Below are 21,322 nucleotides of genomic sequence, written 5' to 3'. Positions count from 1 at the left end.
TCAGCCAAGAGAGACGTACAAGTCCCCAAACTTTCACCTGAGGGTTGCTCAAGAGGGAAGTCCAAATCTAGCAATTCATTTTGTAAATTAATAAAAACGTGGTTAAAATACAGACAACATGGGATTGTGCAAGTTCTGACTCAGCCAATTTTTGCTCTTGGCCATGTGATTTTGGAGACCCTTTATCTTCCTTAGTGGGGACACTTGAAATTTAGGGTGACAACATTAACTGTTGTATAGCACAGTCCACATATTGCAGGATTTTGGCATCCCAGGATCTTTCCCACTAAACGCCGATAGCATCCCACCCCCAATCATTATGACAACTAAAATGAATGCGTGGAGGCATTCTCAAATCACTGGTTGAGAAACACTGCTAGACCGTCAGCCGGGAAGGAAAAGTGTATGTGATAAGGAAAAGAAAGGGGGGCTGTGAAGTGTTCCCTTGATAGCAATTAATGGAAAAAGAGCAAAAATGAGAGGAGTTAGCAGGTTCAAAGCAAAATTCACCCAAGAAAATAACAATTACATAAAATGCTATGAAACAGAATCTGTGAGATATAGTTAAAACAATATTTAGAGGACAATCCATGGTCTTCAATACTTATATTGATAAATATTTAGGAATAAAATAAGTGAATCAAATATCTAATTAGAACATCAGAACCAAGGATAGCCTAAGGAACCAGGGAGAAGGAAGTGAAAAAGAATGAAATAGAAATCAATATTTTACAAAATGAAACAGAAGTCAATATATTAGAAACAAGACAACAGTTTGAAACAGAAGTCAGTAAGTTAGGAAAGAGACAATGGTAGAACTGAAACGAATCTAAGAGCTGATGTTTCTGTAGGGAGCCCTCAAACTTAATAAAAGGCAACCCAGTGTACTCCCCTCTTTCTTGGGACTGGAAGTTTGGGCACTGAATTTCCTAAATCTCATCTGTGAAGTTTTCAGTTAGATTCCAGCAATGAGAATCATTGGCACAAGATTTGGAAGGCAGAAGAGAGTCAGAAGTCATCCTACTGCGTCTCAGGCAGCAGCGGATGTAAGCCTGGGTGTTGGCTGTCTCCAAGCGTTCTCCTGGGAGCCACCTGCCCCATTGTTGACTTAGCTCGAATCATCACCAATGGTTTCAGCCTTTGCCATAACTTCCTAGGTGGCTTTCAAAGGCCTTCATTCCTCCAGCCCTTCTGACTATTTTGTAAGCATCCAATCCCCTGCATTAAATCCCTTCTTGCCAGAAATACCTAAGATGGTACCTGTTTTCCTGACCAAACTAACTGTGACTGATACAATGACTTGATGAAGAAAATAAGGGAAAAACACAAATATACAAGATAAGAAATGAGAACAAGAAAATGTCCACATGCAGAAGAAATTAAAATAATCTAAAGGAAGTACTTTGTACAAATATATAAAAAACAAAATTTAAAATTATAGAAAAGAAGGCATTCTTAATTAGCAAATCCAATCCAGCTGGGGTAAACAATCTTAGTTATCTGATTGCCAAATAAAATATAAAAACTTATCAAAGACCAACTCCTATAAAAATAACAGTTTTGGGGAGTTCAAATAAACATTACCAACTGTTAAGGAAAGGTAGCAGTGAGGCTATTTAAATTATCCAGGAAGATAAAAAATAAGAAATGTTTTCAACTTTAAAAAATAAATTTAGTATATTGCAGCAGACAAAAGAAAACTACAGCTCAATAATACTTAGGAATACTAACGCAAAAAAAGTCCTTTATTTAAGAGGAGAGAGAAAAATAAAGTAACACATTGAAAAAAAAATATTTCACAAGATATTGATTCATTCCAGGAATATAAGCGTGGTTCAATATTACAGAAATCTGTTAATTCTCCATTTTAACGGATCAAGAATACCATCAAATGTAATAAAGCTTAACATGTGATAAATTCAGTCTCCATTTTTAATATAAGTATTAATGGATGACTATTTACTTACATCAATATATTTGTGTGAGTTTATGTGTGTATGTGGTGTATATGTGTATGACTTGAGCTATTTGTCTAGATATATATAGAGAGAGACAGAGATTTGTATTTTTATTTAAACCCAGATGCCAGCATGATAGAAGCATCTCATTAAGGCCAGGAATAAGGAAAGGATTGTAATTATTATCAGTATTAATCAAAATTATTTTGGAGATACAAGAAGATGTAAGTATGTAAAAGAATAAAGGCTATGAAAATTACAAGAGAGAAAATTTCATGTGGAATGATGAATATCTAGAACATTCAAATGAATAGACATTAAGATGGGCCTGTTGACTGATTGTTGGGTGGGGAGATGACAGGGCTAGAGACACAGAGAGAGGGATAATTACAGGTTCTTGGGTAGATAGAGAAAGTACAGCATGGATCCCAGCCTGAATTTAGAAGGACCAGAGTGGTCTTGGAGGCAAAGGAGAAACTTGAGTTGGCTCTGGGGAAACTTAGGCCTGTTGCAGAGATGGCCTGGATTTGCTATGATGAGAGCACTCCTCGTGACTGTGCCCAGCAGGCTATTACAGGTGTGGGACAGACAGACAGACAACGATGGGGGCAGAGACTGTATCTAAAGACATGGGTCATAGGTCTCATGGTAGTGATGAAGGTGAAAGAGCTGGGGCTAACACAGTGCCCCAAGGGAGCACACGGGAAAGAGGGGCCCAAGGTTTTGTTACACAGAAGAAGCAAAGAGCCACAACAGGTGAAAAGAAAGTGCTCATAGAGAAATTACAGAGAATTTTTAAAAATTTTTTAAGATTTATTAACAACTGACCATGGTAAATTGTCTAGGTAAGTGTTCGATAGCATAGCATAAAGATCAAATACACACATATATCAGAGGAAAAAATTAAAAAAAAATACTCTAAGTGCATTAGTAAGGATGAACAATGCTCAACAGTGGTTCTAGGAAAAGAAAAAGAAGAAAAAGAAGAAAGATCTTCCACCACAATCTTCAAAGAATTCCTGAGGACTGTTTTCTGGAGGCAAAATGGGAAATACAACCTTGGAAATCAAAAGGAAGAACATAACATTTAAAAGGATGAATGATAATGTGTGGAAGCCAAGGAGAACGGGGTCAGAGGAAGGGCCTCTGGATGGGTGACGGGTGATGGTCTTGGCTGGAGGAGCTGTCATAGGTGAGGAGGGTGAAAATGAAGCATGGGTGTTAAAGATGAGTGGGTGGGTTGTGGCTGGGAGTGAACCGGGAAATGTGTATGACGCTCAGGAAAAATTTCACAATGAAAGGCAAAGAGAGGAGAGAAGAGGTAGAAGGCTGTGGAGCCGGGAGCACATCTGTAATTATTAGGGCAAAAAAAGGGGGGAGGGTTGTCATTGAAAGACAGAAAGGGTATATTTGGTGGTAAGAAATCAGGGTAAACAGATCAAAAGCACCCATGGAGTACAGACTTGGAAAGGAAGAGAAACGCCTATGGCACAGGGAGAGAAAATAGAGGATGAGCGAACAGAGGACTCTTCCGTGAGTTGCCGGTAGGAATAGTGGGCTCTGCCATGCGTTGCCTGTTGGTTTGCGATGTTTGCATTCGGTGTAACCTCCCCTGCATACAGCGATGAGGCTGCCTAGGTACATACAGAAACTCTGGCCGGTGCAGAGAAACGCATATGGAAACGATTATAGCCACACTTCATAATGGGCCTGGCTTCCAATTGCTTCTGAGTGTAGTTCAAGCATTTACTTGAATTTATAATCCATACAGATGAGGAGGATTTGGGATTCTGTTAACAAGAATTGTTTTCCTCCTTTTACAAAATTACCATGATTAAATCATATGCATGGGTCTAGCAATGGCCCCCGAGTTGCCTTCTGGGTGTTTTTCAGGGAAGTTCTTGTCTTCAATTCTTGCACCCATCCACCGTCTTAACTCACCCCCAAAGAGCCGAAGAGCTCTGCCTTTGTGTATTGCAATCCCTGGCAGGCAATCTTGTGATTATAATTTTAAAATTAACTGCTTTGTTCAGTGAACTTACTGCTATTATTTAGAACCAGTTTTTCCAAGGGCAGTGATTTTTGTGCTGAGATTTCTGGACATGAGGGATTCCAGAAATCTCTCTGGGGGATGCTGGGGCACAGGGTAGGGACCTAGCAGTTCCCCAGTTATTTGGCACATGCAGCGAGCAACTCTGCCTGACAGTGTGTTTTTAGAGAAGTCCCCGTGGCAAAGCACATTTGAAAGCAACTCCCTAGAGCAGTGGTTCTCAAACTTCAGTGTGGATGACGGTCACCAAGAAGGGTCTTTAGAACCCGGACCTGCCCCCAGGGTTACTGATTCAGCAAGTCGGGGGTGGGGGGTGGGACCAAGAATCAGCACTTCTCAGGAGCTCCTGAGCAATGCTGAGGCGCTGGTCTGGGGCTGCCCGAGGCCAATGGCATCTCAGCCACTTTTCCACAGGAGTTTGCATCCAGTGATCTTTAATCCTAGACACCGAGGTTTAGGGAAGAGAAATCAGAATCCAGGGGTCACAGCGCCATATCTCAGACCTCCCGTTACTGCTCCACCTCTGTGTGAAGGTGTGCGTGTGGGCGAGTGGGGGCTGCGCCACCCTCCACAGGGTTCTGCAGGCAGGGTTTTCCCAAGAGAAAGAGGCTTAGAATTTAAGGAACGACCCATCTGGAACTCTACCAAACAATTGGAGCCAAAATCTGTAATTTCTAAGGACAATTGGCACAAGAAGGCATTGTTTACAATTCCCTGAAAACCTGAATAACACTCCAACATAACAAGAACATGAACGGCCATACAAAAATGGGCTATTCACTCAATACATAAAGGGACTGTTTTCAAATGAAGGTTATAAATTATACACTAACATGGAAAAACTGACTCCAAGGATCATTCTAAAAGAAGGCGCACACACGCAGAACTCCACACGGGGAAGAGACGGGATGGAATGTGCCAACACAACTACGGTGCCGTTGTGTGGGGCAGGGTGTTTTGGAAACATTGCCTATTTTCTATTTGATTCTTGCATTTATAAACGTGGGCCTTCTAGGGAGTGCACGTCCCGCCTTGCTGACCTCCTGGGCAGGCTGGGCCTCATGGGCATGGTGGGTCCTTGGGCAGGGGCTGCCGCTGTGGGGTCAGCCCAGACACAGCCCCCGGAACCCCCGGTGGGCAGCGGCCTCTGCTGGAGGGCGGGGCAGAAGGAGCCATGGCTCACAGGTGCCCTCTCCTCACCATCTCCCCACCCACCCTGGCCGCTCCTTTCCCTCCCTGATCCCGCGCCCCTCCCATCCCCCTGAAGGCCGGGCAGCCAACGCCTGCAGGGCAAAAGAAGGGTGAGGGGTGGGGGGAGCTGATGCTCTGGATTCCCTTTATCTACCTTATGTCCTATTGATTGCCACAGAACCACAAAATATCAAACTGGAAAGAAACTCAAGTCCTCCTCGTCCCCCGCTTAAAACACACATGCGTGTGCCTATGCACGTGTGTGCACACACACACACTCATGCACACTGAGAATCAGAAAGGCTGTGGACCTATCTAAACTCCCCCATTGGCAGAGGGCAGATGGAGGCGTCAGAGTCCCAAATGGTGCCCTCCAGGCCACTCGCCGTCCCGCCCCAGGGGCTTGTGGCCAAACGCTCCTACCTGAACGCTCAGGGGGCAGCAGGCGTCATCTGGTCGGGCTACCAGGTAAGCTGGGCTTTGGAGCCCACTCTGGAAAGGCCGTCCAGGCCGTGGAGAGTCATTTGCAACAGGAAGTTCTGGGCTTCGCTTGGGGACACGGAAACCTGAGCTCGCAGCCAGGCCCAGGGCATCCACGCTGCGTCTTCCACCTCCTGAGACTTATTCTGCAATTTCCGTGCAGCTCCTATCAGATGGTGTCTTAGTTTGCTAATGCTGCAGAATGCAAAACACCAGAGATGGATAGGCTTTTATAAAACGGGGGTTTATTTCACTACACAGTTACAGTCTTAAGGCCACAAAGCATCCAAGGTAATACCTCAGCAATCGGGTACCTTCACCGGAGGATGGCCAATGGCATCCGGAAAACCATTGTTAGCTGGGAAGGCAGCTGGCGTCTGCTCCAAAGCTCCGGCCTCAAAACGGCTTTCTCCCAGGACGTTCCTCTCTAGCAAGCTTGCTTCTCTTCAAAACATCACTCCCAGCTGCACTCTCTTTCTTCCCCCCAAGTCAGCTCATTTATATAGCTCCACCGATCAAGACCCACCCCGAATGGGTGGGACCACGCCTCCATGGGAACATCTCATCAAAATTATCTCCCACAGCTGGGTGGGGCACACTCCAAGAAAATCTAACCAGCACCAAAACATCTGCCCCACACAAGACCACAAAGATAATGGCATTTGGGGGACACAATACATTCAAACTGGCACAGATGGACTCTCCCTTAGGATTTCCCTCCAGACCCTCTCTCAAATGCCTGCTTTTCTGTTTTCTAATCATAGTTCTGTGCACATCCATATTGCAATCATCTATGGGCCTCTATGAGCCTCGCCTTTAGGAAAAACAGCAAGAGAATCCATACTCATGTTCTTGCACAACGTCCACATCTTTTTTAAAAAACAGTTTATCTTGGGTTCTCATCAGAGTTCTCAGCTCCTAATATGCAGGCAATTCACAGACTCAAGGTCTTGGGATCTGAGTCTACCTGACCCTGAAGTGTCAAGTTACTGGGTAAGGGCAGGTGGTAAAAGCAGGTGTATCAACAAGGACAGATGTCAGGGTGCCAGACTGGAAGAAGAAAGGAAAAAGTATATATATACAGGTTTAGGAATGCCAACTAGAATAACAGTCTGGGGCCATTTAGCACAGGGACAAATGGCCCTGCAATGTCAGCAGCCCTGGGCAGCCAACAGCACCATGCGCCGTCGCATTTGAATTCCTTATGACAACCTTGAGTCAGCAGGAGAAAGGTGAGCTCTATGAAAGTAAAAAAATATTCTACAGAATTCCTTCTCTCTGTCTTCTTTAAAATGCACATACACTAAGCAGTGGGTCCTCCAAAATGCAGCTTCCAGGTCGGGCTCCTGCCCTCCCTCCCGCCCCACTACCCCCAGGCTGCCTCGGAGCCCTGCCCGTGGGCCTTGGCCACGTTTCAGCAGGAAAACAGTGAGCCCGGATTTCCTGCACGCTCAGCCACGGTGGTGTCAAACCTGCACACACACACGCACACACACACGCACACCTTTGAAGACTGACATAATCCAAGCTAGGGAAGAGTGTGCTCATCATCCCCGCCCTTGGGCCAACCTTAGGTTGTAAGCTACAACCTTACCCCAGAACAACAGAAACTGACATTTATTTGTCTAAACAAGGTTCTAAGAGCTTCAGAAGTATTATCCAGTTTAGTAGGTGCTGTATACAGCAGATACTTCCATTAGCCTCATTGGATAGATGGACGTATCGAGGCATAAAAGGCTGAAGGAACTTGTCAAGGTCAAGGTGTGTCAGAGGCAGAGCCTGGACTCGGCCTGGGCAGCTGGTGTCATGCTACCTGTCGCAGCTCACCTTGGTAAGTGGGGTCTCCTCATGGGCACCCTGTTTCTATCCAAGTTAAGAAACCTATGGAGGGGTTTTAAACTCATGCTTCCTTTTTCTTAGAGATAGAGAGAGATTTGTAGTATTTCCATTTTGGAATTCTTTCTACACTGGAGGACAGTTTCCTCAACTACATTTCACTGGGAACTGAGTACATGTCTAGAAGAAAGGGAGCTCATTTCATGGGCTATTCCTCCAGGAGCAGAAAGTCCTGGGGGACGGGGCTGCCCTGGAGGCTGACCGCCATCACCATTGTCAAGCATCACCTTCTGCATGTTTACAAACTGAACCGTGTCCAAGGTCACACATTCGTTCATTCTGCCAAGGTACGCCTGGGGCCTGACACGTGCCTGGGCTGCGTGCTGGACCCCCAGATGCAGCAGCTCGACCCAACCAGCAATCGCCCCAACCACCACCCAGAAGATGGAGGGGCCGCTGGCCCAGAGCACAAGCACATAGCGAGCACAGATACTGCACACGGCAGGTGCCGTAAGGGCTATGAAGACAGATATTTGGGTCAAGGAACTGAGAGTGGCACTGTTTAGTGGCTGTGAGGGACAGCCTGTGGATGACAGCTTCCTGGAGTCCAGAACTGGCGAGCGGAGCCAACAGACACAAAGTAGAGATGCAGACAACACTGGGCTGTAGAACTTCCTTCCTCAGACACAGGAAAACACTAAAAACAACAGGAAAGCTTACAAATATGAAATCAATACAGAGAAGAACGAAAATAGAAGAAAACTAAAATCAAGGCAGATGCCTGGTGCAATAGGCTGGGGGCAGTGATGAGACATGAGGATGGAAAACACACATTGTTTTATCTGTAGGACCTTTTTCATTTTCATGTGATGAATGTTTCCAGATCCTGGACGTTCTGCTTAGATTAACTTGGGAATGTATATAAAGAAACCTCTCCAGTGATACAGCAGTCATTTACTTCTGTTCCTTCATTTTCAAAAGGATAATTGTACCCCACATCTCAGTGCATTTTCATGGGGATTACATCAGATTATGAATTAAGAGCAGAGCAAAGCCAGGTTGAGAGGGGCATTGGCTGGGCATAGGAACTAGCTAAATGCTGTGAGTGCACAGACAGCTCCCCTCCGGCCACACACAGCTCACCTCCACACACGGCTCACCTCCACACACACACTAGATGAATAACTCATACAGCCAGGTGCTCCTGGATGGACCAAGGATACCCAAGTCCAAGGCTGCTAACGCTGAAACGGCGAGCCTCTCCTGCACACAACTCCACCTGAAGGAGCCCTTCACACCCACTCAGCAGGGTCTGGACACCACAGGGGAGGCCCCACCACACCAGTGCCCACACCCTGGGGTGGGCATCCTAACCCATCAGTGCCGCAGCCTGCCCTGGCCAGGTGGTGGTTGTCCGCCTTCCACAGAGAGGATACCGGGGACACCCTGGCTTTGCATCTCCAACCGAGTTGCAGTGTTTTCCAAAAGACAAGAAACCCTGCCAGGGATTTAGCCTGGGGACACCAGGCACTGGCATTAAGCAGTCAGGAATCTAAAAGGTCTGCAACGCATGGGGAGTAAATTTTGGGGGTCAAATCTGGTGGGTTGGTGGAGATAACTGACATTTAAAATTTAAATTTGTCTTTTTTTCCCAATCTCCATAAAGAATAATAAATACGAAAGTGAATTTGGATGTTTATTACCTTGTTTTCAAATGTCTCAATATTTTGAGAAAATAAAGTATATAGAGACAGCCACAGGTCCAAAGGTATTCAGAGTTCCCAGGTTCTATTTTTTTTTTGAGTTAGATATGAGTTTAATAGGACTCACTGACAGGGGATGATTCTTTTCAGTGACAGCCGGCCAAGGAAAGATGGAAGTTAGTGGTCCGCAGAGTGGGGGGTGCTAGGGGGTGTTTATAGGGTTAGCACAGGGACATTCAATCGAGTGTGAGAATAGCGTTCTGGCACGGTCTCATGACACAGGGAGATTTGTTGTCAATAGTGATCAGGGGAGGGGAGTTTTAATGCTTTGTTTATGATATTTTCTCCATCCCCTCCCAGGTTCTATTTTAACTTTTAATAATTATGCTTTCACATGAGTTTCACTTGGTGGAATGCATCCTTCTCAGCCATTTAGCTGAACATGTACAAAAACTCGGGAATTATTTCCCTGACCACAGGCCTATCTACGAAGCAATTTCTCAACAGTGTGTACAATCATTTAACTATTTGTCAGAAAGAAAATCATGGAGGCCCTAGGAATGCAGACTCATGCTGGCCAATTTTCTAAAATGATGTATACTAATGGATAAATAAGAGGGGAAGTATATAAAAGTCAAAGGGTAAAGTAAGAAAGTCAAAGAGAACAGTCCACCGGCTGTGAAAGGCCAAACAGGGCTGGTGAGCACAGAAGGTGGTGAGTTAAATGAGCATTGTGCTCAGAGACAAAGTCAATCTTTTTGTGGAAACCAGCTCTGGCCAGTTCTTTGGAAATCATTTAAACATCTTCATATTTTGGCAAAGTATCTGGGAGAGTAGTCTTCGGTCTTAAAGAATATGATTTTATCAAAGAATCTCTATGGTTTCAATAGTTCCCCATGTAAGATGAATTCCAGCTGTTGACAAAGGCCTTATCCTCCTTTTATATTAAAAAAAAATCTAAATAATCACTTCAGCAAAACTACCCAGAAAACTGGAAAACATTCCAGAAGTGCATGCATGGGGTCCCATGGGAAGCGTGAATCATTTTTATCACAAGGGCTGGATATCTTATTAACATATGATGCAGGAGCCTTCCAAGCTTTGAAATGGGAAAAGGGAAGATGATTCTAGAATGGAGTGGTGTGTCCTGGGAGCTGATCAGAGCTTAATTGATTCCCAGGTGCCTTTAAATGGCAACCTCCTGGCCAAGCAGAGGGCACTCTAAAGCTCAGAGCTCATACACCTCCTCTTGCTGGAACCAATTATCGCCCATTCCGAAGGCTCTGCGTGTGACGAGCAGACAAGCAAGCAGCAGGACTAGACCCCCAAGTGTGCACACAGCCTGTCTGGTGGGGGCGGAGGGGGGAGGCGGGCAGGAGCTGGTCAAGGGCACTGGGGTGGGAACCGCAGGACTGGGGCCCAGGGATGAACTTGACCCACATGCCCCCATGCAGGATTGTTTTCCCCAACAGGAGAGTCTGGGAATTGGGGAAAGGTTACTGATCCTTGGGGTCTGCTGGGCTTTCTTGTTTTACCCAGGACTTTTGAGGGACTTTGGCAGATCAGGGCAGGGTGGGCATCACACAGCAGGCCTCTGCGGAAGAAGCTATCTCCCTCCAGGAGAAGAACCTTTATTTTCTCCCCTCTGCTTTTTCATTTTTATCATTTTTTGGGGGTGGGGAGCAGGTTTTAAGGGGGTTAATGTAGTCTATAAAGTATCAGGGACTTGGATAAAGCACAGAAGGCAATCTTATTAATGCAACTCAAAAAGTGATCCAAGATTGGGGGGAAAGAGCCAGAAATCATTTCATATTGATGCCTGGGACCTGGAGATGGGTACCCAAAATGGGACCTTTTGGGCAAAGTTTAAAAGAGGGAGACATTCACTCACTCTAAGGTTCAGAACATTTTAGTGCAAAGAGTAAAGATGGGGAAGATCTAATTTGGAGCAGTTCTGTAAAAAAAGATCTAGAGATTTTAGCCAACTAAATGAGAATATGAGCCAGAAAATGTTGTTGCTATGAATAAGCTATCTCAGAAACACAATTCTAAGTCAGACAGATCTTCAAGGCTCATCTCAACTGTCCTCTTTCTATGCCACGTTCCCAGAGATCTTTCTCATAGATCTTTGTACGAAACACAGTGTAAATACCACCTTGTGTGTGTAAGTGGGTGAGCCCCTTTCTAGGTTGCAGGTTTTTGAAGACAGGACCAGCATATATCATTAATCATTGTAGACTCTGAACTTAGCATAGTGCCTCAGACATGTAAGAAAGAACTGCTGGCCTGAAGTACTCAGTTACCTAGTGGAGATGCAGACATACAATAACTCAACAAGCCTTGATGTTAAAAATTCACCAAGTACTTTTTATGTAAAGCAATGACAACATTGATATTTCATCATTCAACTCAAAGACAGGAGAGAGTTACGTAAGCACAGGTCCCTGGGAGAGAATTAAAGTAAGCACAAGTCCCTTGCATTTTCCCCATGTCCTTTTAAGAAATTTGAGATTCAGATCCACACACACAGCATTTGCTGACTGAACAAGTGAATGAATGAATGGATGGATGGTCTGATATCAACAAAAAATGGCAGGATGCTAATGGTTTCATTCCTTTTCCCAAACCTAGTCACTCAACTAATTAAAGGTTAAGCCCTAGAAATACTTCTAGATGGTGAAGAGAATATTATTGGAAAAGCATGAGAGGTTGGTTTACAAGCCAGTTTTAAGATTGGTGTGAGGAACTTTGTAAATTAGATGAATATTTTCATTTGAAAGAAAAGCATTATCCCCAGACATTAATGCATATTGAAGAGTCTAAAACATCACAAAAAGCCAAATTTTAATAAGCATTTTCAGGTTTACGATTAGTTATTTGAAGCTCATGGAACCAATGGAGCCACAGAGTTTAAAAAAGTACAGTATATGAAATTTTGGAAAATGGCTGGTGCCTTTTTATATATTAAAAGAAAAGTCTCCGGAGCTTGTCTTAGGGACAGACATCCTTGGCCAAACCGGTTCTGATAATGGACTTGACTTTGTGTCTCTTTCTTTTTGAGTCCTTTCCCATTACCATCGACCCAGATCCTGACTGAGGGTATGGTGAGGGCACAACTAAACAGGGATCTTGAAATAAAAAAAAAGTATGAGAAGAGAGAAAAAGGAGCAGAGAAAGCATGTCAGCAAAGAAGACATCCTGCATGTATCAGAAATCTTATTTTCCATAGAAACATGAACCCGTTATAATAAACAAGGAAATGCGAGCTCTCTAACTAAAAAAGAGTTAATTCTGCACTATTGATGCTAAATAATGCTTGTCGAATGAAGCAAGGAATGGGGGTAATTTTTCCAAGTATCTTCTCCTGGTTCATTAATTCTCTAGCAAATTCCTTTAAAAATCTGCTTGTAGACATCAATTTAACAAGGAGAGACCTAAGAAAAGGACATTTTAGAAATCCCAAATCCATTCTATGTAAGTAGAGCCCTTGAAAATATGAAAGTAAAATAAAAATGGTGTCTATGGTTTCCCTTTTTCTTTGAGAATCAGGTCAAAAATAGTTAAGCGATACAACAACCAAGTCATTAAAAATGAGAACATTAATCGAGTGATATTTCTATTAGATTCACTGGAGAAGTTAGGTATACACCCAAAAATTTAAGAAAATGAGATATTTATATAAGTTTAATTTTTATTCACAGTATTTTGAAATAAATGGAAATTTTGGCTATTTCCATTGATTTTCACCCTCGAATGTTAAATGATTCAGGAAGTTAAATAGGCTATTTTTCAGTTAATAATTTAAGTAATCTGACCTAACTTTAGGAATTTAAAAGATTCCTAATAGGACAGAACTAACCACGTATTTTATAAACTTTAACTAAAGATTTGAGTTCCTGTGGATACATGTCATCAGATATCAGCAAATTCTGAACTTCGCAGTTCAAAGAGGTATAGACAATGAGTCCTGATAAGCCATAAAATCAAGAAAACCACTTATAATGGGGTGAGCAAAGTCTGGGGAAAGGAAAACCCTTGCCTCAAAATAAGTCACTGTAATTAATACACAGCAAGTAACATGTGATTTAAGACCACTGAGGAGACTCAACAAGTCCATCAAATGTAGACCAAAGAAAGGTCAAATACACAAACTGGACAAGACCAGCCGAACCCTTCAGATGCCCGAGCAACTCAAGCACTGTCTTCTCCGTGAGGTGGCCTCCTGCTCGCTGACGTCTCAGTCTTCCATTCAAGGGTGTGCAGTTCCCGGTAATCTTGAAAGTAGACAGCAAGCTGGAGTTCAGATGGTGTTTCCCAGTAGAGTAATCTGTGTTAAAGGACATGAATAGATACCAGCCCATCAAAAATGTGTTGGGCTGGAGTTTTGCGGTGCTGGGGAAAAAATTGCAAGGGAGTCACAAGACACGCCCAAATCCAGGTTCCTGCCGGGTTCTCCTGGGCAGCTGCTCAAACTTCTGAGCCTCTGGCTTCTATCGAACGGGGATAATAACACCGAGGCCACCTAGACAGAAACGCTGATCACTTCCGGGCACTGATGCTCAGAGAATCCTTCAGCTTCACAGACGTGAAAGGCTGTTTCAACAACTTTGTGGAACGTGCCCTGCTGAAGACGAAAGTTGAACCTAACCTGGCTGGCTTCAAGCCTGTCATTTTTCCACTCTTAACCTCCATTGAAGGTTTAAGCAAGATAGTGCATGTAAAAAAAAAAAAAGGTGCTCAGTAAATAGCAATTACATGTTTGTAGACAAAATAAGACAATCCTGGGGGATATTGAGAGAGAGAAAAGAAAGTACTGGAGAGTGAGGTTGTGCTTTTATGCATCTAAGAAATCAGAGGATGGGTCTAGTTTCCTCCAAGTCCCGTGAGATTCCCATTTTAAACATTGCCCCTTCCTGAGCATTCACACGTGGCCCTTTAGTGGCCTTGTGTGAAGCCAGATGCTGCTGTCTTCTCAACCCTCGAAAATCTCTTTGAAATCGTTGATATTGATTCCATACGAGGTGGTGCTCTGATGAGGAGCTGAGTCTTTGGACCTATAAAGCAGGTCATGTTTCCACTGGGAAGATACGACAGAGTAGCAACATCCTATAGAGGTGAAAAAGCACAGTCATCCAGCACTCCATCTAGCTGTTGAATTCTGAAACCTTGATTTTCCATCCAAACTGAAAGCAAACAACACATTCACTGACCTCATAATGCAATTCTTTAGGCAAATCATTATGTAGGAACACTGTATTTTATGCATTATTTTTTGGCAAACCTAAACATTTTTTATAAAAAAAAGATTGTTGGCCCCTACCACCAGGCTTTCTGATTTAGATAGTCTGGGGTGGGGTCTGAAATTCTGCATTTGTAATAAGTTCCCGGGTGATACTGATGCTACTTGAGAACCACTGCTGTGGAGAGTGAGTATTAGATTGTGAGAAATAAATCTGGTTTTCAACCTCAGCAGTGTTACTAACTAGCCCAACCGCAATCAACAAAACACCCAATTAACAGTAGCTTAAACAAATAATGTTTTATTTTTCTCACTTGATAAGTCTAGAGGCGGGCAGTCTAGGGCTGGGGCACTCTTAGGAAGTCATCAGGGACAAAAGATCTTTCTATCTATCTGTTCCTCCATCATTGATCTGTGGCTTCTGTGCCCAAGTTCTAAGCAAGAAGAAGGGAGCAGAGCAGAGGGGGTAGATGTATGGCAACCTCACTTCCTCTTTTGAAAAAGCTTCCCTAGGAGTCCCACTCCAAGACTTTTGCTTAATCTCACAGACCAGAACTGTGGCAACCACAGACCAATCCTTGGGAGGTGACAAAGGAGTAGTGATTGGACTTGACGACCAAGATTATCTGCCACTGTGACCTCAGACATAGATACAAAATCTTAATTCAATGTCAAGACAATAGAAGACCTAGAAAGTAAGTACACATCTCAGCTCTCTGGACCTCATTCTCCTCATCCATAAAATGAATGAGATGCACTACTGGCATTTTGGGACAGGCAAGTTATCACTGAGAGAGGCTACTTCATGCACTGAAAGACATTTAGCATCTCTGATCTCTACGACCAAATCCCAGTATCATTCTAAGCCCATCACTGAAAAAACAAAACAAAGCAAAAGTAATGACATCAAACAGTCCATCTAATTGTTGAATTTAGAAACCTTGATTTTTCCGTCTGAATTAAAAACAACAAATTCACTGACTTCTTAATACAATTCATTAAGCGAATGATTAGGGAATGAACTTTGGGTTGACTTCCTCCAGGAAACTCGCAATGTGAGAATTATTCCCCAGGTATAATTAGGGATTTGCAAGCACAATAATCATACACTAGTGTTATTCTGCATACAGAGACAAGTAATTTGGTAGCAGCTGAGAAACCTGAGAGTCCCTCTAAATGCTTTATCCTTGAAGGAAAGACAGGAGTGAAACTATTATAATGAAACAGAATCATCTACTGGCCATCTTTCACAGATGTCTCTGTGTAATTCATTATACTTTTTTTTTTCACCAAATGAAGACATGTGAAAGAGTTTGGAAAATCATAATGGCATTAGACGAATATAAGGCTTTAAGAACCAACTATTATTTGAATTAAACACTATTTATCTGACGACCCCTCACAGGTATGGGTAAACCAACTGCATCCCTTATAATCCATAGCTGCATGAAAGATGGTTATGAGACCAGTCTGAAGGGAAAAGAAAAGAAAATAAATATGAGTCGGAAATATTTTTTTCTCATTTCACTCATATACGTGACCATGCAATAGAGGTCTGGTCCACTGTTTTCTGAATGACTTAAATGGCAGCTCAGGACTGCAACGTCACCACTGGGGGATTTCTCGTGTATTTCACTGTAGTCACCATTTAAGCCATTTGCTTGCAATTTCCCGTGTGGAGGACAGCAACAGTTTTCCTTTAAAGCATTTAATGCCAGAATCATTAGCTCAGCCGGCACCCATGATTTAAATATTTTATCCTGTTTTGTTTTTTTTTGTTTTTGTTTATAATGAGGAAGAATGAAAATATATCATGCACATAGTGTAGCTTTTCAGACTACTGTGTCCTTCTTGATCTTTTGAGTTTTCCTGTATTTTCTTCATGTCATTTATTTGGAACAACTATTAAGAATGCATGCCTTAACTTTTATTTTTCATTATTCAATCATTAGAATCTTACTTTCTGTAAGTTCTCATTTGTCTGTTTTCTTTTACGTATAGTCACGTTGATGCCCAATTCTACACTGATTTCTTAATTATTAAAACCTCAAGAGTAGGTAGAAAGTCAGGAACTGCATGGACTGGACACCGCAGAGCAATCTGACTTTGGTCATACTTCATACAACACTCATGAAAACGTGGAACTGCTGAGATCAGCGAAATCTGTAAGTTTTTGCGGCCAGGGGACCCGCGCCCCACCCTGCCAGGCTCAGTCCCGTGGGAGGAGGGGCCGTCAGCACTGGGAACGAGAAGGGAGAACTGCAGTGGCAGCTCTTATCGGAAACTCATTCTACTGATCCAAACTCCAGTCATACATAGACTGAGACCAGACACCAGAGAATCCAGGAGCAGCCAGCCCGGTGGAGAGGAGATAGGGATAGCAAAAACAGCAAGAAAAACCCGAAAGTAAAAGCGGAGGCTTTTTGGAGTTCTGGTGAACATAGAACGGGGAAAGGCAGAGCTCAGACAGAGTCAGGCCCATATGCAAATCCAGAAGAAAAACCAGTTTCTTTGCTCCCTGGAGTGCTCCTTAATGGCCCTAAATGCCTTGTCTCTTAGCATTTCAATAACCCATTAGATCTGCAAGGAGGACCTCTCCCCCCCCCCCTTTTTTTTATCTTTTTCTAAAACAATTACTCTAAGAAGCCCAATACAGAAAGCCTCAAAGACTTACAATTTGGGCAAGTCAAAAAAAGAGCAGAACTAAGAGACCTCTGAGACACAAGGCAATAAGTCCAGTGGCTGAGAAAATTCACTAAACACCACAACTTCCCTAGAAAAGGGGGGCGTCCGCTCACAGCCATCATCCTGGTGGACAGGGAACACTCCTGCCAGTCGCTGGCCACACAGCCCAGAGCTGCCCCAGATAACCCAGTGTGATGGGAAGTATCTCCAGCACACACCACAAAATTGGGCGTGGACATAAGCCTTCCCTACACCCTCAGCTGGTAGCCCCAGAGTCGGGAAGGCAGAGCAGTGTGAATTAACACACCCCACTCAGCCATCCTTTCAGCAGACTGGGAGCCTCCCTACACAGCACTGCAGCCCAGAACCCACCCTGGGGGGACCGTGCTCACCTGTGACATAGCACAGTCATCCCTCAACAGAGGACCTGGGGGTGCATGGCCTGGAAGAGGGACCCACTCACAAGTCTCATGGGCCATACACCAATACCAAGGATTTGTGAGTCAGTGGTAGAGACAAACTATGGCAGGACTGAACTGAAGGATTACACTATTGTAGCAGCTTTAAATCTCCAGGAGCACCAGGGAGACTTGATTGTTAGAGGCACCCCGCCCCTGACCACCCAGACACACACCCCATATACAGGGCGGGCAACACCAACTACACATGCAAGCTTGGCAAACAAAGTGGACCCCACAAGACTCACCCTCACTCACCACAAAGACAAAGCAGGGGAGAACTGGCTTGAGGGGACTAGCTGGCTCGTGGACGCCACTTGCTGGTTAGTTAGAGAAAGTGTACTCCATGAAACTGTAGATCTGACAAATTAGAGATAAGGATTTCAATCGGTCTGCAAATCCTAAAGGAACACTATCAAGTTAAGCAAATGCCAAGAGGCCAAAAACAACAGAAAATTTTAAAGCATATGAAAAACCAGATGACACGGATAACCCAAACCCAAACATCCAAATCAAAAGATCAGAGGAGACACAGTACTTGGGAGCAACTAATCAAAGAACTAAAGATGAACAATGAGGCAATGGCACCGGATATAAAGGAAATGAAGAAGAGCATGGCACAGGATATAAAGGACATCAAGAAGACCCTAGAAGAGCATAAAGAAGAAATTGCAAGAGTAAATAAAAAAACAGATGAACTTACGGAAATTAAAGAAACTGTTGACCAAATTAAAAAGATTCTGGATACTTACAGTACAAGACTAGAGGAAGTTGAACAACAAATCAATGACCTGAAAGATGACAGAACGGAAAATGAAAGCACAAAAGAAAGAATGGGGAAAAAAAATCAAAAAAATCAAAATGGACCTCAGGGATATGATAGATGATATAAAACGTCCGAATATAAGACTCATTGGTGTTCCAGAAGGGGAAGAGAAGCATAAAGGTCTAGGAAGAATATTCAAATAAATTGTTGGGGAAAACTTCTCAAATCTTCTAAACACCATAAATACACAAATCATAAATGCCCAGAGAACTCCAAATAGAATAAATCAAAATAAACCCACTCCAAGACATATTCTGATCACACTGTCAAATACAGAAGAGAAGGAGCAAGTTCTGAAAGCAGCAAGAGAAAAAATATTCACCACATACGAAAGAAACAGCATAAGACTAAGTAGTGACTACTCAGCAGCCACCATGGAAGCAAGAAGGTAGTGGCACGATATACTTAAAATTTTGAGTGAGAGAAATTGCTAACCAAGAATTCTTTATCCAGCAAAGCTCTCCTTCAAATTTGAGGGAGAGCTTAAATTTTTCACAGACAAACAAATGCTGAGAGAATATGCTAACAAGAGACCTGCCCTACTGGAGATACTAAAGGGAGCCCTACTGACAGAGAAACAAAGAAAGGAGAGAGAGACATGGAGAAAGGTTCAGTACTAAAAAGATTCAGTATGGGTACATTAAAGGATATTAATAGTGAAAGGGAAAAAATATATATGACAAACATAAACCAAAGGATAAGATGGCTGATTCAAGAAATGCCTTCATGATTATAACATTGAATGTAAATGGATTAAACTCCCCAATTAAAAGATATAGATTCGCAGAATGGATCAAAAAAAAATGAACCGTCAATATGTTGCATACAAAAGACTCATCTTAGACACAGGGACACAAAGAAATTGAAAGTGAAAGGATGGAAAAACATATTTCATGCAAGCTACAGCCAAAAGAAAGCAGGTGTAGCAATATTAATCTCAGATAAAATAGACTTTAAATGCAAGGATGTTATGAGAGACAAAGAAGGCCACTACATATTAATAAAAGGGGCAATTCAACAAGAAGAAATAACAATCATAAATGTTTATGCACCCAATCAAGGTGCCACAAAGTACATGAGAGAAACACTGGCAAAACTAAAGGAAGCAATTGATGTTTCCACAATAATTGTGGGAGACTTCAACACATCCTTTTTCCTAAAGATCGATCAACCAGACAGAAGACCAATAAGGAAGTTGAAAACCTAAACAATCTGATAAATGAATTGGACTTAACAGACAGACATATATAGAACATTACATCCCAAATCACCAGGATACACATTCTACTCTAGTGCTCATGGGACTTTCTCCAGAAAAGATCATACGCTAGGACATAAAACAAGCCTCAATAAATTTAAAAAAATTGCAATTATTCAAAACACATTCTCTGACCACAATGGAGTACAATTAGAAGTCAATAACCATCAGAGACTTAGAAAATTCACAAATACTTGGAGGTTAAACAACATGCTCCTAAACAATCAGTGGGTTAAAGAAGAAATAGTAAGAGAAATTGCTAAATATATAGAGACGAATGAAAATGAAAACATCACATACCAAAACCAATGGGATGCAGCAAAAGTGGTACTGAGGGGGAAATTTATAGCACTAAATGCATATATTAAAAAGGAATAAAGAGCCAAAATCAAAGAACTAATGGATCAACTGAAGAAGCTGGAAAATGAACAGCAAACCAATCCTAAACCAAGTAGAAGAAAAGAAATAACAAGGATTAAAGCAGAAATAAAGGACATAGAGAACTAAAAAACAATACAGAGGGTAAATAACACTAAAAGTTGGTTCTTCGAGAATATCAACAAGATTGACAAGCCCCTAGCTAGAATGACAAAATCAAAAAGAGAGAAGACCCATATAAACAAAATAATGAATGAGAAATGTGACATTACTGCGGATCCCGAAGAAATTCAAAAAATATTAAGAGGCTACTATGAACAACTGTATGCCAACAAACCGGATAATGTAGAGGAAATGGACAATTTCCTGGAAACATGAACAACCTAGACTGACCAGAGAAGAAACAGAAGACCTCAACCAGCCAATCACAAGCAAAGCGATCTAATCAGTCATCAAAAAGCTTTCCATAAATAAATGCCCAGTGCCAGATGGCTTCACAGGAGAATTCTACCAAACTTTCCAAAAAGAACTGACACCAATCTTACTTAAACTCTTTCAAAACATCGAAGAAAATGGAACACTACCAAACTCATTTTATGAAGCTAACATCAATCTAATACCAAAACCAGGCAAAGATGCTACAAAAAAAGGAAAACTACAGGCCAATCTCCCTAATGAATTCAGATGCAAATATCCTCAACAAAATACTTGCAAATCAAATCCAAAGACACATTAAAAAAATCATACACCATGACCAAGTGGGGTTCATTCCAGGCATGCAAGGATGGTTCAACATAAGAAAATCAATCAATGTATTACAACACATTAACAAATCAAAAGGGAAAAACCAAATGATCATCTCAATAGATGCTGAAAAAGCATTCGACAAAATCCAACATCCCTTTTTGATAAAACCTCAAGAGCACAGAGCTCTATCAATTTAAATGATGACTTCGAATGTTTGTGGTTATTAAAATGGCAGTCATTTATTGTCATTCTTCCTTTTGACATGTTCTTCTTGTAATTTTCACTACAACTTCCATAAAACTTATTTTCTCTTGAATTTGAGAATACTACTTTACGACAAATTTATTTCCTGTTTAGTTTTGTGAATAAGACAACTCAAATAAAAAGCCTCACTCTATGCCACTGTCTCACCACCAACACTATATATAATAAAGTGGTTTTCATTGAATAGTCTTAAAGAAAATTATTCTGAAAAAAATCTTAGGGGTAAAGAAGATAATAATTCATTGGATG

The 21,322-nt window shown here is 42.3% G+C and overlaps 1 protein-coding gene across 3 annotated transcripts in view; it reads right to left on the bottom strand.

Moving 5' to 3' along the window:
- The window catches only part of ADAMTS16 (ADAM metallopeptidase with thrombospondin type 1 motif 16), a 196,113-nt gene that overhangs the window by 57,500 nt on the left and 117,291 nt on the right, over positions 1-21,322 (bottom strand). The window lies entirely within an intron of this gene.

Source organism: Choloepus didactylus, chromosome 11 (assembly GCF_015220235.1).
Source record: "Choloepus didactylus isolate mChoDid1 chromosome 11, mChoDid1.pri, whole genome shotgun sequence".
NCBI lineage: Eukaryota > Metazoa > Chordata > Mammalia > Pilosa > Megalonychidae > Choloepus > Choloepus didactylus.
This window is presented reverse-complemented; position numbering and strand designations above follow the sequence as displayed.